Below are 15,634 nucleotides of genomic sequence, written 5' to 3'. Positions count from 1 at the left end.
CGTCGCTGCAAAGCCAGCCACCCCCCCCACCCACCCAACGCCAACAGAGGCCACCGCCAAAAAGCCAGCCACCCCCCCAACCACAGAGGACGCTGCCGCCAAGCCAGCAAATCCCCTCATGCCCCCCAGCAACAGAAGCTGCCGCCGCCGCGCCAGCCACCCCTCAACCCCCCCAAACTACAGAGGCCGCCACCAAGCCAGCCACAGCCCCCCCCACCTAGCCACATAGGCCGCCACCAAGACAAGCAACCACCCCATGCCCCCCAGCAACAGAAGCTGCCGCCAAGCCAGCGACGCATCCCACCCCAGCAACAGAAGCTGCCTTCGCCAAGCTGGCCACCCCCCACACCCCCCAAAACACAGAGGCGGCTGACAAGCCAGCCACGCATCCCACCCACCCCAGTCACAACAGAGGCCGCCGCTGCCAAGCCAGCCACCCCCCAGCCCTGCAACAGAAGCTGCCGCCACCAAGCCAGCCACCCCCTAACCCCCCCAAAAACCAGAGGGCGCTGCCACCAAGCCTACCCCCACCCAATAACAGAGGCCACCGCCAAAAAGCCAGCCACACCCCCACACCCAAAAACATGGGCTGCCGCCAAACCAGCCAACACCCCTACCCCACACACACAACAGAGGCCGCTGCCGAGGCAGCCACACATCCCACCCCCCCACCCAACAGAGGCTGCCACTGCCATGCCAGCCAACCCCCCAAACAACAGACACTGCCACCACCAAGCCAGCCACCCCCCCACCCACCCAACACCAGAGACCGCCGCCAAAAAGCCAGCCACCCTCCCCAACCAACCACATAAGCCGCTGCCGCCAAGCCAGTCAACCCCCCCACCCCAGCAAGAGAAGCTGCCGCCCCCAAGCCAGGCGCCCCCAAAGCCCCCAAAAAAACAGAGGCCGCCGCCGCACCAGCGAATCCCCCCATACCCCCCAGCAACAGAAGCTGCTGCAGCCAGCCAACCCCCAACCCCCCCAAAAAATGGAGGGTGACGCCGCCAAGCCAGCGACCCCCCCATCCCCACCCAATAACAGAGGCCACCGCCAAACCAGCCACACATCCCACCCCCCCAACCAATAACAGAGGCCACCGCCAGGCCAAGCCCCCCCCCCCACACCCCACCCAATAACAGAAGCTGCCGCCAAAAAGCCAGCCACCCCCCCCACACACACCCAAAAACATGGGCTGCCACCAAACCAGCCAACACCCCCCACCCAACAACAAAGGCTGTGGCCAAGCCAGCCACGCATCCCGCCCCCCACCCAACAGAAGCCGCCGCTGCCAAGCCGGCCAACCCCCCAACCAACAACAGACGCTGCTGCCGCCGCCAAGCCAGCCAACCCACCGCCCAATAACAGAGGCCGCCGCTGCCAAGCTGGCCAACCCCCCACACACACCAGAGGCTGCCAGCAAGCCAGCCCCCACTCCCCCCCCCCCAACTAACCCTAACCATCCAACTGAAGTGCCCCCAGGTGACCCTCCATTGGCTCCCACATGTCCCTGAATTCCTCTTTGATACCCCCCACACCCACCATAGATGCCCACAAACCCCCTGAAGTGGGGGGGGACGCTGACCGGTCAGGGGGGGCATCTCCTCCGGGTGCGTGGGGAGCAACTCAGCTGGCCTCTCTTCAGAGGCCTTTCCATTCAAATTAAACAACTGAATATAAAACCAGTGGGGTCTCCTTTGTGTGTGTTGTGCGGTTTTAATTTGCCGCTCAGGGCCATTGGAAACCTTTTGGCGTACACGTTACTACTGCTCTGCAACCTCTGGAGGAACAGCATGGCTTTTCCTCCGCTACAATACCTCACACTAATACTTACGTTTTGTCATGGGTTTCCGTCCCCTCCGGGAACGTTCGGGCAAGCAGTCCGCCGGCAGCGTTTGGGAGAGGCTGCCCCCGCCCCTCACTCGCCCGCTCCTCGGCTGTGTCGTCGCTGCAGCGATTTGACCCTTACCTGGGAGCTCAGAGCTTGGATGGTGTCGAGGCTGAGAATCTCTCTCCTGCTCCCCCCCTCCTCCCTCCCAACAGAGGGGGGAAAAAAAAAAGGAAAGGACCAAATCCAGCAAGAAATAATTTGGAGTCAGCTGGGAAGCAGAGAGTTTAGTAGAACACTCGCAAGCCCTCCACCCTGTCTTCAGAATGGGCGTTCACCCGCCACAAGCCACCCCTCCATTCCCCTCCCGCTCCCCTGTCACAGCCCTGTCATCCACTCTTGGCACGTGGTATTCGACTCCTCGAGGCGAGTCCCTGGTTATCCCGGCTCGTTCTCTCTCAGGGCAGTCTCTCTGGTGCTGGAACTGGGCAGGGATGTGGAGAAGAATCAGGAATCAGTCTGACTTTGAAAGGAAAAGAGGAAAAAAAAAAAAATCAGGAACAGTCCATTGCTGCAGGGACAGCAGGAACAAGTACAGGTGGGATGACCCAGGAGCTCTGTGGGTTGCTGTGCAGTGCGTATGTTGAGTCCTGGACGCCAGGCTGGTGTTAAGCCAGGAGGGAAAGAGGTTAGACCGACTTCTAACTATTCGCACAGTGACTATAATGCATTGATGTGTGTTGCCCCCTCTGAGTTCATCCTCTCTCAGCCGGAGTCACATTCTGCTGCGGGATACGCTGAATGTCCCCAGTTTCCAACATGCTCCGCTAGGTGTGACCAAGCCTCTTGGCAGCAGCCGCCCCTGGGGTTGGTTTGCCCGGCGCTGGCAAGCCCTCCGCCCTGTTTTTGCAATGGTCTGTAACCCCCCCACAATTGCCCACCCCCACGTGGCATCGCGGTAGGAAAGACAGAGACAGCTGAGGGGCTGCCCTGCTTCTGATAGCCCCGACCCACGGACGCCCTTCTTGGTAGGGTTTGCGCCTTCGGGACGCAGCTGAGTTTTTGCTGCGCCTCTCTGTGAGAGCTGTTGCGTGGCTCTGCGTCTCCGAGCGTGTTCCCTGTTCCCCAGGATTTACTACGCCCCCATTGCCTTGCAGTCGGTGCATTTCTCCCTGGCCATCAACCAACCTCTAATGCCTGTTGCTCTCTAATTAAATCTTTCGATGGTTTCAGCTTTCTGAGCCTGTGTTGGTACGACTCCTGCTCAGGGCACCGCGAGAGAGACAAACCCTCCTTCTGTCCTGTGGTTCCGGGAAGGGTCCTGGCACTCGCAGGCAGGCACCAACGGGGTAGCGACTGTGAAGTGACATCAGCCTTGCTTGGTCGACCAAGTGGAAAGCAAAGAGTCAAACGGTAAGGAGTGGAGCAAAAAGCAAAGCTTAGCTCTCAGTTACTCACGTTGTAAAGCTGTGAGTAGGTTTCCCTGCACCCTAGAAAAACACTGCACAGGCATCTCATTTTTCTCTGGCATTCATTTAACTCGCAGAGCTGTGGGGGAGTTACTGGGAGACTTGGAAAGGCAGTGAGAGCACTAGGAAGGGAATTTGGAGTTACGGGGAGGAACACAAAGACGACAGGTGCCACGCTAGAAGAGCACTTACTGTTACCGGGAGAAGACCCCTCCTGACTCTTCCTGACTGCTGCTCGCCCCGGCCCTCCCGCTCGCTCGCTCGCCCCGGCCCGCCCGCCCGCTCGCCCCGGCCCGCCCGCCCGCCCGCCCGCTCGCTCGCCCCGGCCGGCCCGCTCGCCCCGGCCCGCCCGCTCGCCCGCCCCGGCCGGCCCGCCCGCCCCGGCCGGCCCGCCCGCCCGCTCGCCCCGGCCCCAGCCCCGGCCGGTAGTGCGCGAGTCCCCTGCCCCGTCGCGGCTCCCAAACGGTCCCGGCTCGGCTCCGGGAACCCCCCTGCAAGCAAAGCCAGAGTGCGGTCCTGCAGCTGCCAGAGGAAAGCCCCGGAGAGCTGTGGAGGCAGGCACTCACCTAGCACGGAGCGAGCAGGAACCCGATAGCCCCGGCGGGCCAGTGAGCGCCGTTTTAAAGCCGCCAGCCCCGTGCGCGCGAACAACCCTCGCTGCGACGCATGCGCTGAACCCATGGCAACGATCGCGACGCTATCGCCCTGGCGGGACTGGAGCCTCGCTGCGGCGCAGGAGTTGTACCCATGTCAGCGATCGAGTCAGGCTCTCTCTCCCTTTTCCCTTCTCCCCCTAACAACTTTCCAGCATTTCAAGCGTTCAGCGCGGTTCGCTGCAGCGCTGAGCGCCCTCGGGGCGGCACGCGCCGCGGCACGGCGGCGGTGCCGCCCGTGACGCACGCGGGGGCGGCCCTGAGCACTGCCCTGGGCGTGGGCAGCAGCTCGGCCCGGCCCCGTTCGGGATGTTTTGGCATTTAAATCGAAACCCTACACCGCGCGCAGGTAAAAGCCTCTGTTTATGATGGGTACGGCCGCAGGCTGTGCTTATAGCTCAAGCCCCTGTGTGACTTCATTACGATTCTCACAGCCTTTAAAACAGAGAGGGGAGACGGGGGGTCGTTTCCAAAGTTTTGTGACACAGCAGTCGCTCCAACTCCTCCCTCTCCAGCTGGAGAGGGTCTGCTCCACATCGCCTCTCACGGCACTGACGCTGTGAAATGTTCTGTGTTCCCCTCCGAGACTTGTCAGCGGTTTAGGGGGGTGCCCCCAGCCCTCACCTGCTCCTCTGCTGCAGCATCCCCCTGCCCCATGTCCGCCCAGAATCCCCCCGCTCCCTTTGATTCTCCCCCCAAAAGGCAGAATGTGAAGCAAACTGCCCGGCCAGCAGCTCGGTCCTTTCCTAGTCAGTTGTGTACACACCCCCTCTCCCCCCGAAGGGGAGCTCTGCTGCAGCAATGAAGGGGGGCAGGGAAGGGTCCCCCACAAACAGCTGCAGCTACTCCAGCCCCCGTGCTGCCGGCTGGTGGCTGCCCCACAGTGGGGAATGTGCCAGAGGTCGATGTCTCTCACACCCAGTTTGGGTTGGACCCCTGGGCAGCGATGCTCCACCCGAGGCCTCCATCGGAGGCCGCAGGCAGGTTCCTCGCTGCTGCCTTTGTGCCTCAGACGCAGCCGCCCTTGGATCCTCCTGAAGCCATGCGGCCTGCTGCGGTGCTCCGGTGCCCCACAGGCTACCCCGAAAGCTACTTCCTAGACTGACATGGAGCAGAAAGAGAGCAGAGTTTTCTCCTGCTAGGTACAGGAGACTCCCGTGTGGGAATGCATGCAGGGACCCCCCTGGTGCAGCAGGAATCATTTATTGGTGCAGCAGGAATCACTTACTGGTGCAGCAGGAATCATTTACTGGTGCAGCAGGAATCATTTATTGGTGCAACAGGAATCACTTACTAGTGCAGCAGGAATCATTTATTGGTGCAGCAGGAATCATTTATTGCTGCAGCAGGAATCACTTATTGGTGCAGCAGGAATCACTTACTGGTGCAGCAGGAATCATTTACTGGTGCAGCAGGAATCATTTATTGGTGCAGCAGGAATCACTTACTGGTGCAGCAGGAATCATTTATTGGTGCAGCAGGAATCATTTATTGCTGCAGCAGGAATCACTTATTGGTGCAGCAGGAATCATTTATTGGTGCAGCAGGAATCACTTACTGGTGCAGCAGGAATCATTTATTGGTGCAGCAGGAATCATTTATTGGTGCAGCAGGAATCACTTACTGGTGCAGCAAGAATCATTTATTGGTGCAGCAGGAATCATTTATTGGTGCAGCAGGAATCATTTATTGCTGCAGCAGGAATCACTTATTGGTGCAGCAGGAATCACTTACTGGTGCAGCAGGAATCATTTACTGGTGCAGCAGGAATCATTTATTGCTGCAGCAGGAATCATTTATTGGTACAGAACAGGCAGTTTACAGAGGGGAAATCCAGCAGCCCGAGCACTTCCCTGGCACTCCTGCACCACTGCTGCTCTCTGAGTTTGCTCCATCGTTATCTTCATCCCGTATCAGGTTGATCTTCTCCAGCAGGGAGGCAAGCGTCCCCCTGCCTCACGCTTCAGGCTGTGTACTGCAGTCCGCTCTTTTTTATCACCAGGCCATCCTTCCAGTATCAGCAGCCTGTTGTTCTCCCTTGTCCTGAAACCCTCCTGGGACCCTTTCTGCTTTCCTACGCTCCCAGTGCCCTTCACCCCTCCCCCGGAGGCACTGCACAGAGCCGGCGCTCGGTCCCAGAGAGACTGTAGAGCACAGCTGGATGGAAGATGCACCGCAACACACCCAGCACTCCTTTCTCTGCAGGAACAAGCAACAACCTCTCGGCAAGACTCAAGATGCTTACACAAGTGGCTCCACGACGTGTCTCAGATCCATCTCACCTCATCACCTGACCTGTGGAGTCCTTGTGTGAGCCAGAAAGAGAACCAGCCTTGGCCAGGGAGAGCGAGAGCGTCTCTTTCCCCCCGGAGCGGACGGCGGCTTGCAGGCATCAGGGCTGCTCAGCAGCCTGCCAGGCGTCCAGGCCTGGGCTCTGAGAAGGAAAGGGGAAGGGAGAGGAGAAGAGGGGAAGGGAGGGGAGGGGAGGGGGCCTCAGGGATCGGCCAGTTCCAACCCCCCTGCCATGGGCAGGGATGCCTCACCCTGGATCGGGCTGCCCAGAGCCACCTCCAGCCTGGCCTCCAAATCGCCCAGGGGTGAGGCTACCACCACCTCCCTGGGCAACCTGTGCCAGAGCCTCACCACCCTGATGGGGAAGAGCTTCCTCCTGGCATCCAATCGGAACCTCCCCCCTTCTGGGTTTTGTTCCATGCCCCCCAGCCCTGTCACTCCCTGACACCCTTGAAGTCCCTCACCTGCCCCACTTCCCCTCTTCATCCCCTCAAACCATCGGCACCTGGGCTCAGCTGGAGTCTCCTCCCACCCCAGGTGTGGCCACCTGGCCCCTCCCACCCACTCCCCTATTTAATCCCCTCCCCCAGGAAGAGCAGCTCCCCTAGGATGAGCCTGCCTGGGCTGAGGATCCTCCTTGCATCCCTGGTGAGTGTCTCTGGTGCACGCTGAGTGATGGTGGTGGTGACAGAAGGTTGGGGTCCTGGCAGCCCCCTGGCTGTCAGGGCCAGGGGTGATGACCGCCCCAATCCCATCCAGGGGTGCTGGCTGGGGCTTCCTGCTGGGGCTGAGCTCCTCTGGGTGGTGTCCTGGCTGGTGAGGGCCTTGCCCCTGGTGCTGGGCTGGGGGCAGAAGTGGTGGTGGTGGTGATGGAGCAGGAGCTGTGATGCTAACCGCACGGCTCTGACCTGGAGGCCCCTGGAGTCTGCTCTCCTCCCTCCATAGCCCTCTGCTGCTGCTGTGCCTCATCTGCAGAGCCTCTCCTCCCCCTCACTGCCTCCCTCCAGAAAGAAGGGAAGGAGGGAACAGCCGTGAGGCAGATCTGGAACTGCTTCCCCTCACCTGTCAGCTCTGAGCAGGCAGCCCCCAGGAAGGGGTAGGGTGGGCAGGGAGAAGCACAATGCCGGCGAGAACAGCCAGGACAGGACTGCATCTCCCCCCCTGTGCTTCTGTTCAGGGGGGCAAATGCAGAGGGGGAAATAGTTCAGGCTGGCTGGGAAGCCTCTCTCACACCTCTGAAGAGGAGGAATCCCTGAGCAGAGAGACTGAGCAGGGAATCCCTGTCCTGAACACGCAGAAGCAGCACGAACCAGGCTGGGACGGGCCTTGGGGAGCGTCAGGTCCAACCTCCCACCCAGGGGAAGATGAAATAGGATGGGAAGAGAATTAATGAGGTTGGAAAAGGCCTCAGAGGTCCTCGAGTCCAACCTCCCACCCAGCCCCATCTGATCAACTCGACCATGGCACCAAGGGCCCCACCCAGGCCCCTCCTGGACATCTCCAGGGAGGGAGACTCCACCACACCCCCCTGGGCAGCACATCCCCAGGGCCAACCTCTCTTGCTGGGAAGAACTTCCTCCTCACCTCCAGCCTAAACCTCCCCTGGCACAGCTTGAGGCTGTGTCCTCTTGTTCTGGTGCTGGGTGCCTGGGAGGAGAGCCCAACCCCCACCTGGCTACGGCCTCCCTTCAGGTAGGTGTAGAGAGCAAGAAGGTCTCCCCTGAGCCTCCTCTTCTCCTGGCTAAGCAACCCCAGCTCCCTCAGCCTCTCCTCACAGGACTCTGTGCCCCAGCCCCCTGCCCAGGGCTCTGTGCCCCAGCCCCCTCCCCAGCCCTGCTGCCCTGCTCTGGACCCCTTCACCTGCACCCTGCTTACCGTGGCACCCCGCAGAAGGCTCTCTGGTGGAAGACTCCTGGGGGGATGGCTCCCAGCTGGTGAAGAGCATCTACAGCCCACACAGCTCCAGGCCTCTCAGGCTGTGCCTCTCTCTCTCCAGGAGTGAGGGCATCCTGTCCCCTAGGCAGGGAAGGAAACACAGCTGTGAAATCAGAGCAGTGGGGTCTGAGATCCCCAGGAGAACCCAAACTGAACCTTGGAGCTGGCCTCAGAGCTCCTCTGGGGGAAGCTGTCGCTGCTAGGAGCGCAGAGCCCCCCCGGCGCGGCTCAGCCCTCGGCCTCCTGGAGGCAGCACTCGCCGCTGCCCATCTGCAGTGCCGACCGTGACGCGCGGGGACAGCACTGAGCCACCAGGCGGCGGCACAGCTGCGCTGCTAACTGCTCGCGATGTGGCTGGGGGGGGGCCCAGGGGGAGAGAGGGGTCCCGGGGGGGTCCCGGGGCTGCAGGGACGCCGAAAACCACAGTGAGACCTCCCCGAATCCTGCAGGACCCCAAAACCTCAAACCCCAGAGACCCCTAACCCTCACAGCCCCTCCCCAGCTCCTTTGGGACCCTCCAGAGGGCCCCCCCCAATTCCCCTTTCACGCCCCCGGGACCCCGGCGCCGGCATCCCCGGGAGCAGTGCCCATCCCACCTCCCCCCCTCTGCCCTCTCCCTTTTGAGGGTCCCTAAAGGACCGTGGGGGTCCTGAGGGGTCCCCAAGGGTCTGTCAGGGTCCTTGGCTGTCCGCAGGGTTCTGGGGGGGTCTGCAGGGGTCCCCTAGGGTCTGGAGGGATATGTGGGGGTCCCCAAGGGTCTGCAGGGGCCCGTAAGAGACCCCCGCGGACCCCTATGGACTCTTAAGGACCATTCCAGACCCCTGGGGACCCCCGCGGAGTCTGGCGGACCCCTGCAGACCCTTACGGACCTCCCAGAGCCCCCCCAGACCCAGCCCCTCCCCCCAATTCCCATCCCACCTTTTTCTGCCCTTCTGGGATCCCCTTCAGACCCTCCTGGGACCCCTCCCCAACCCTTAGGAGCCCCTCCTGGACCCCCTCAAACCCTTTTGACCCTCCCCCGCGCCCCCCCCCCCAAAAACCATCCCCCTGCCCCTCCCCTCGCTGGGGTCCTCAGGGGTCCGCTGCAGCCAGCGAGCCAATGGGAGAACCCCAGGGGCTGCACCCCTGCCCCACCCCACGGGGACCCTGCCCCACGGATCCCCGCCCCCTAGCTCCTGGCCCTGCCCCCTAGCTCCTGGCCCCTCCCCTTCCTGCCCCCCGCCCCCCTCATTCACCGGCACCAGTTCGAGGCACTGGGAGCCGCTGGGAGGTACAGGGATGGGCTGGGAGGGGGATCAGGGGGACTGGGAGTGCTGGGAGGGGGACTGGGGGGGACTGGGAGCCCCTGGGGGGGTGGGGAGGGGGGACTGGGAGCACTGGTCCTAACCCCAACCCCCTAACCCCCTAAACCCTAACCCCTAACCCTCGGGTACTAACCCCACCCCCAAGCCCTGCCCCTAACCCCCCACCCTAACTCCCTAACCCCTAACCCCCTAACCGTTAACCCCAACCCCAACCCCCCCACCCTAACCCAACAGAACAGTTGCTTTTTTCAAAGTTTCATCCTACTTACTCCCTTACTTCAAAGAACTTACTTCTTTGTTAACTGCTTAATCTGTCAACGACTTAGATCTTACTAGTTCAAGTTTTCACACTTCACTCCTCTTACCAACAGAGATGACTTCATCAGGCCCAAATACGTCATACACAAGGATCAAGACACAATGATCTACAAACACAGCAAACCCTATCCTCACCACTGTCTTTTACAATATGCTTTAAAGGTATGTTACATCTTCTCTTGTCTAAGACACTGAAAAATCCTAAGTTGTTTTATGTTAGCAAGATTCTCCTTGATCTATAAAGATAAAGCTGGCCAGGCTCCATCTCCATAAGTAAAGAAAAATCTTGCACGTAAACAGCAAAAGTGAAAAGGCTTCTTTGCCGGGTCAAAGGTGACATCTTGACTATTCACGGTTCTGCCCGGTATAAAATTGACCGTAACCTAACAATCCATCCTTACTCATCCTAACAATGCTGCTCTTTTGATACTTTGGTTTTGCTAAGGCACCGAGTCCTATAGATATTATCTTTGGCCTAATGTTGTTTGTTCTTCTTTCAAATTTCTCCTAGCTAAAACTTCCAGAATTCTTATATCCTCCATAAACTTTGTTAAATCACGCTTGAAACCGCACATGAAATGAAAGTTTGAGAATGTAGTATACTTTAGCCATTTTTTTGGGGGGGATGTAACACCTGAATTCTCCCTTGTTTTTTACAACCTAAAATGCAAATGTATTTTGTGTTATAATCAGACTAACTATTTAAAATTAATACAAACTGGTGAGTTAACATACAAGTCCATGACAACATATTCTCTAACCACACAACAATTAAGCAATTGTGATATTCAGTCCTAAGACACATAGCTTTATGGTACATTCTCCCGATTGATGCTTTTGATCTCAGATTATCGTAACAGACATTGTGACCTGTGTTAGGTAGGTCTGCTGATTTTCAGCTTCATGTGAAATGCTATTTGTCCCATCCTTGTGATTCTTGTGCTGTTGTTTGTTGAGATGATTGCGGTACTGCGTTGCAGAAGTGATGTTCCCGGGTGTTGACATGGGTTAGCTATTTTTTGCTGGCATTACTAAAACCTTAGTTATAAAATATGCATCCTTTTTGTTTTAATATATAATCCCTCTCTTAAAACGATTTTGAATACAAACAAAAAAAAAAAAATCTCATTCTATAATATCCCTATATCAAACTCTTATGCTAACACCAAAAATCTCTAAAGAACTGAAAGAACTATGTTAAAATTAAATTATCAAATCAATGTCTAAAAAGAAACTAATAAAAAGTTAGAGCTCTTTCAAAATGCCATGGCACGAAAAAAAAAAAAAGGTTTGAACCAAAAGTTAAAATTTGAACTCACAGAAAAACGAAAGTTTGAGCTCATTACTAAATGCTTATACCTTAGTACAATCACTAATTACTTAATACTTATAAATACTAAATACTTACTATTCATTATGCTTACAGGTAAAACAACTATTGAAAACAGAAAAAAAAAAAATCTCTAAAACACATCACAATCAGAAATAATGAAATAATGAAATAATCATTGTTGCTTTAAATCAGAACACAACTTTCATAGACTAGAGAGGTTATCAGAAGGGGGGGGGGGGAGAAATGGGGGGGGGGGAGGTGGCTGGCTAGCAAAGGCACCATAGGGACAAAGAGAGGGGGGGGAAAAGGGGGGTGGGAAGAAAGCCACCGAATTCACACCAGCTGCCCTTCCAGGCAGCCTCCAGGTCAAATGTAGGATTCGCTGAAGGCATGGAGACTTCCATAGGAGGTGATAGCAGCAATTTTGAGCTACATTGATGTTTTTGAGCCTAAAACTCGAGGTGCTTGTAACAGATGCCACTGTCTCTTCTCCACTCCATATTGCTGGATGTCAGTGCATACAACTTGCAGCAGCAGTTCCTAAAGTACACAAAAGTATCTGGCAATCAGTGTTTCTTACAGGCTTCTAGGACAGTCATCTTCTCCCAAGTCATGCTTTTTGCCTAAAGTGTCCCTTCTGTCCACAATTGTGGTGGGTTTGGAAGGGTAAGGCCGAGAAGCCTCCTCCCTTCCCCCTTGTAAGGTAAAAGGGAAAAAAAAATTGAAGGGAAAGGAAAAAAAACATCACAAGCTGAATTAGCAAAGCAGTGGAGCTATATTTACAAAGCAATGTAAGGTATGCAGGGGAATGTTTACAAATTTACAATATCTACAATATATACAAAGATATACAACAGAGTAACACAGAAATGAGAGTAACCCCCCTCGGCAGAGAGGGGGTTCCCCACCTCCGCTCTCCCCTCTCTCCCCCCCCCTTCCCAGAGTGGGATAGAAAGAGAGAGAAAAGAGAGGAAAAAAAAAAATGTTAGAAGCAGTTTGTGTTAATTGGAAAGGAGTTAATACAGGCCTGGTATCTGGACTTCAAGGCCGAGGCCTTGGCAGAAAGCCCAGCACAGAGACAGAGAGCTGCTGCACCGTGGAAAGGCGGAAGCAAGACTGATAGAAAAGTCCTGGAAATGTCCAGTTCACTCCCAGTTCAGAAGGTGCTTCCTCCCACTCTTCCAATGAAATTAGTTTAGACTATTCCTTCCGTTTACCAACTTCCGTCCACCATATTCCCTTTCTTAAGGGGGCAGCGTCAACCGGCCACAGTCCACCCCTTCTAAACAATTTCATTGGCTGTTCACACTGTCCATCCAATCCAAAATGATATTTACAGTTCGTGAGTAAAGTTCATAGTCCATTCCGGCTATGCTCAGATGTAGATGATTCAAAAGTCCAAGAAAATCAGAAAATGAGAAAAATGGAAAACAGTTCATTTCTTCACCGACGAAGCGAAGAAAAGGGAAACGGGGATTCTCAGGGTCTCTTAGTTGACTCAGGGCTCTCAGGGATCTCAGGGTTCGTGCACCGTAGATTCCTCGTTGATTCTTCCTTTGGACGCAATGTAGCTGTACAACAGTTTGAAATTAACCTCTTTCAGCTAAAGTTAAATTTCTTTGTGGAATACACTGAATTTCACCATTCTCTTGCATTACCCAATAAGTGTGACCCGGACCTTCAGCTGAAACCACCCCTCGGACAGGTTTAGCCTCTCCTGAGGGTGAAAATACCCAAACAGTTTTACCTAACAGATTCTTTTCTCTAACAACAGGAACTCTATCACCTTCTACTTTCCGTAGCAAATCTGAATGTGCAGGTCCAGCTTGGTTCACTGAACCTCTACTATTTACCAGCCAGGTTGCTTGTGCTAAATGTTTTTCCCGGTTTTTCAAAGATCCACCCCCCATGGCTTTAAGAGTGGTCTTCAACAAACCGTTGTAGCGTTCAATCTTCCCTGAAGCTGGTGCATAGTAGGGAATGTGGAATATCCACTCAATACCGTGCTCTTTTGCCCAGCTCTTTACAAGGTTGTTCTTGAAATGAGTTCCGTTGTCTGACTCGATCCTCTCTGGAGTTCCGTGTCTCCACAGGATCTGTCTCTCCAGACCGAGAATGGTGTTGCGTGCAGTTGCATGTGGAACTGGATAAGTTTCCAACCATCCAGTGTTTGCCTCTACCATAGTAAGCACGTATTGCTTACCAGAACGAGAATGTGGTAGAGTGATGTAGTCAATCTGCCAAGCTTCACCATACTTGTACTTGGACCATCTGTCACCATACCACAAGGGCTTAAGTCGTTTTGCCTGCTTAATAGCGGCACAAATGTCACAGTCATGGATGACTTGTGTGATAGCATCCATGGAAATGTCTATGGATCTGTCACGAGCCCATTGGTATGTCGCATCTCTGCCTTCATGTCCTGACGAATCGTGAGCCCACCGAGCTAAGAATATCTCACCTCGGTGTTTCCAGTCGAGATCAAGATTAGAGTCCATGTCTACTTGAGAAACTCTTGCAGCTAGATCTGCCTGATGGTTGTGTTGCTGTTCCTCAGTAGCTTTGCTCTTAGGAATGTGAGCATCGATGTGTCTCACTTTCACTGGAATTCTCTCGATTCGATCAGCAATGTCCTGCCATAGGTCGGCTGCCCAAATGGGTTTTCCTTTTCTCTGTCAACCACTCTTCTTCCAGTTCTTTAGCCAAACCCATAGAGCATTGGCTACCATCCATGAGTCGGTGTAGAGATAAAGCTTTGGCCATCTCTCACGTTGACCTACGTCGAGAGCTAGCTGGACAGCTTTTACCTCTGCGAACTGACTGGATTCTCCTTCTCCATCTTTTGCTTCTGCAACTCGGCGTGTTGGACTCCACACTGCAGACTTCCACCTTCGCTTGTTTCCAACAAGACGACAGGAACCGTCTGTGAACAAAGCGTATTTCTTTTCGTCATCAGAGAGGTCATTGTAAGGAGGAGCTTCCTCAGCACGAGTTACTTTCTCCTCCGGAGGTTTAGCACAGTTGATACCTTCAGGCCAACTTGAGATCACCTCCACTAGACCAGGTCTTTCAAGATTTCCCATTCGAGCTCTCTGTGTTATCAGAGCCATCCACTTAGACCATGTTGAGTCTGTGGCATGATGTGGTGTGGAGCCTTTGCCTTTGAACATCCAATTCAAAACTGGTAATCTGGGAGCTAAGAGAAGTTGTGATTCAGTTCCAATCACTTCAGAAGATGCTTTCACTCCTTCATAGGCAGCTAAAATTTCTTTCTCTGTTGGAGTATAGTTAGCCTCTGAACCTCTGTAACCTCGACTCCAGAAACCAAGAGGTCGTCCACGTGTCTCACCTGGAGCTTTTTGCCACAAGCACCAGGTTGGACCATTGTCACTTGCAGCCGTGTACAAAATGTTCTTAATGTCTGGACCATCTCGGACGGGTCCCAGACCCATTGCTTGAATCACCTCTTGCTTTATCTGGTCAAAGGCTGCTTGTTGTTCAGGTCCCCAGTGGAAATGGTTTCTCTTTCCAGTCACATCATACAGAGGTTTCACAATCTGACTGTATCCAGGAATGTGCAGTCTCCAAAATCCCACTATCCCTAAGAAACGTAGGGTCTCTTGCTTGTTTGTGGGACTTGCCATGGTGGAGACTCTATTTACCACATCCACTGGAATGTGTCGACGTCCATCCTGCCAGCGCTCTCCCAGAAACTGAATCTCTGTGGTAGGTCCTTTCACCTTGTCTCGCTTGATGGCAAAACCTGCATTCAGAAGAATGTCAATGATTTTGTTACCTTTCTCGAAGACTTCCTCAGCAGTTTTACCCCAGACGATGATATCATCGATGAACTGGATGTGTTCTGGAGCACCGCCTTTCTCCAGAGCATCGTGGATCACTGCATGACAGATGCTTGAGCTGTGGATCCAGCCCATTGGCAGCCTGTTGAAAGTGTACTGGATTCCTCTCCAGGTGAAAGCAAACTGAGGCCTGCATTCTTCTGCTATGGGAATAGAGAAAAATGCATTAGCAATGTCTATGGTAGCATACCATTTGGCCTCTTTGGATTCCAGCTCATACTGTAGCTCCATCATGTCTGGTACTGCTGCACTCATAGGTGGTGTCACTTCATTCAGGGCTCGGTAGTCTACCGTCAGACGCCAGTCTCCATTCTGCTTCCGCACAGGCCACACTGGACTGTTGAAAGGCGAATGAGTTTTGCTGACGACTTTCTGACTCTCCAACTGACGAATCAGATTCTGAATGGGCAACAAAGAGTCACGGTTGGTTCTGTATTGTCTGTGATGCACAGTCTGAGAAGCAACCGGCAATTTAATGTCCTGTATCTTATGTTGTCCCACAACTGCAGATTCATCAGAAAGTTCAGGTCTGGCAGACAGCTTCAATTTTTGTCCATCAATTTCTATAGAAGCTACTCCAAAAGCCCATTTGTAACCTCTAGGGTCTTTGAAACGCCCTTCTCTCAGAAAATCAATTCCCAAAAT

General features: G+C 54.7%; 1 long non-coding RNA gene across 4 annotated transcripts; it reads right to left on the bottom strand.

The window, feature by feature from the left end:
- Positions 1-1,437: 1,437 nt before the first annotated feature.
- On the bottom strand, positions 1,438-4,175 carry LOC137446246 (uncharacterized). Of its 4 annotated transcripts, XR_010988591.1 has the most exons (4): positions 3,861-4,175; positions 3,284-3,416; positions 3,014-3,181; positions 1,438-2,348 (listed from the first exon to the last, which is right to left on the bottom strand). It is a non-coding gene; the product is annotated as an uncharacterized lncRNA (long non-coding RNA). The 4 variants fall into 4 exon arrangements; XR_010988592.1 differs by lacking the exon at positions 3,284-3,416 and having other exon boundaries at positions 3,014-3,203; XR_010988593.1 differs by lacking the exon at positions 3,284-3,416 and having other exon boundaries at positions 3,014-3,199.
- Positions 4,176-15,634: the final 11,459 nt, after the last annotated feature.

The sequence above is a fragment of the Melanerpes formicivorus genome, unplaced genomic scaffold (assembly GCF_026170545.1).
Source record: "Melanerpes formicivorus ecotype bairdi unplaced genomic scaffold, bMelFor1.0.p_v2 SCAF_16, whole genome shotgun sequence".
Taxonomy (NCBI): Eukaryota; Metazoa; Chordata; class Aves; order Piciformes; family Picidae; genus Melanerpes; species Melanerpes formicivorus.
The sequence above is the reverse complement of the archived record's forward strand: the minus strand, read 5'-3'. Positions and strand labels throughout refer to the sequence as shown.